The sequence below is a fragment of the Glycine max genome, chromosome 4 (assembly GCF_000004515.6).
Source record: "Glycine max cultivar Williams 82 chromosome 4, Glycine_max_v4.0, whole genome shotgun sequence".
In the NCBI taxonomy this organism is placed as follows: domain Eukaryota; kingdom Viridiplantae; phylum Streptophyta; class Magnoliopsida; order Fabales; family Fabaceae; genus Glycine; species Glycine max.
The window spans coordinates 18,660,854-18,663,047 of record NC_016091.4 but is presented as its reverse complement, the minus strand read 5'-3'; positions in this window follow the sequence as shown (position 1 = coordinate 18,663,047).

The following is a 2,194-nucleotide window of genomic DNA, read 5'->3' as shown; positions in this document are numbered from 1 at the left end:
TTGAAGTATGGAAGTAACCATCTAAAAAAATTTGGGGGAAAAGATGGATCGTGTTACATCGCTGTTTCGTCTACTGCCAAACACATTTAGGGCTGTCGATGTCCCTGTTACTTCCAGTTTCACCTTGACGGAGATGTCATGGACCATGTTGAAAATCTAAATTGATTCAACCCCATATCCTGTGTAAAAATTCGCAATACTTCAATTGTGCATCATTCGCATACATCCATGTTGTTCATTGGTTGCATACATTCTTTCCTTGAAAAGAAAAAAAAAGAACTTAATCATTGTTATAAAAAAGAAAAAGAACGCGCTTTACGGCGCCCTCACCGAACCTGTGATAGAGCTAGAGTAATGGGTGAAGTAGAGAAGGTACAAGAGAAGATGAAGGCCGACATGGAGGCCACGAAAGAGCAAATGGCCGCAATGATGGAGGCCATGATGAGCATGAAGAAGATAATGGAAGCCAATGCGGTTGCAGTTGCCGCTACCAGCATTGTTGCTAAGGTGAACCCGAAGTCCCCATCGGGCCTCAACCAAATGAATCATCCAACCTCAGCTATGGTAGGCAAAGATTTGGGAAGTACGGGCGGCCCCCATTATGCGCAAAGTCAAAACAAGCATGCCTTCCCGCCATATGGCCTGCCTCCCAACTATACGCCACCCAATGTGGCGTACACTCCCAATAAGAATGTCAATAACTCCACTCCTATACCCATTGAGAGCCGACAACCCCAAACTGATCATGCACATGTCTCTCAACCCATGGGGGAGACACATGAAATTCCCCATCACAATCTAGCCGACTTCGAGCCTTGGCTCGGATATGCCACTGAAGGGCAAACAGTTGGTGGTATACCCCTACAAAACCCTTTGGAGGGCCCTCAATATCACCCCCAGCTACACCTCTTGCATTCCACAACAAGTAAAAACCCTCGTGCTATGGCAGAAATGGAAAAGTTGGATCATTTAGAGGAAAGGCTCAGGGCCATTGAAGGAGGTGAAGATTATGCCTTTGCTAACCTAAAAGAGTTGTTCCTAGAACCCAATATCATCACCCCTCTCAAGTTCAAGGTGCTGGACTTTGACAAGTACAAGGGGATTACTTGCCCCAAGAACCATCTAAAGATGTATTGTCGGAAGATGGGGGCATACACAAAATGAGGAATTGCTGATACATTCCTTCCAAGAAAGTCTTACTGGGGTAGCTGTTACCTGGTACACCAACCTGGAACCTTCTCGAGTCCACTCTTGGAAGGACCTAATGTTTGCCTTCGTTAGGCAGTATCAGTACAATTTTGATATGGTTCCAGATAGGATGCAACAACAGAACATGTGCAAAAAGGGGCACATATCTTTCAAAGAATACGCCCAAAGGTGGAGAGACCTGGCAGCTCAAGTGGCACCTCAATGACGGAAAAAAATGATGACAATAATAGTAGACACATTACCAGTATTCTACTATGAAAAAATGGTGGGCTATGCACCTTCAGAGCTTTGCGGATTTGGTCTTTGCCAGTGAAAGGATCGATGTGGGTCTGAAAAGAGGCAAATTTAGTCATCCGGCTTGGACAAATGAGAAAACTGGGGCAAATGAAGAGGGTGAGGATGAAGGAGAAGCCCGTGCTGTGACTGCCATTCCAATACAGCCAAGTTTCCCACCAACCCAACAATGTCATTACTCAGCCAATAACAAACCTTCTCCTTACCCACCGCCCAGTTATCCTCAAAGGCCATCCCTAAAATCAACCACAAAGCCTACCTATCGCACTTCCAATGACAAACACCACCTTTAGCGTAAACCAAAACACCAACCAAGAAATGAATTTTGCAGCGAGAAAGCCTTAGAATTCACCCCAATTCCAGTGTCCTATGCTGACTTGCTCCCATATCTACTTGATAATTCAAGGTTCATCAACCTCCATTTCTCCGAGAATACGACTCGAACGCAACGTGTGCTTGTCACGGAGAAGCCCCGGGGCGTTCCATTGAGCATTCTAGGGCTCTGAAGCGTAAGGTGCAAGGTCTAATTGATATGGGCTGGCTGAAATTTGAGGAGAATCGCGTGTAAATCCTGACATTAACAAGAGATGCCACACATGGGGAAATTTTGAAAGCTGTTGTTAGATGTCTCTAATGACTCATCAGGATTTTCAACTTTCACCGGAAGTGGGTGCAAGCCATTGGTCTGTTT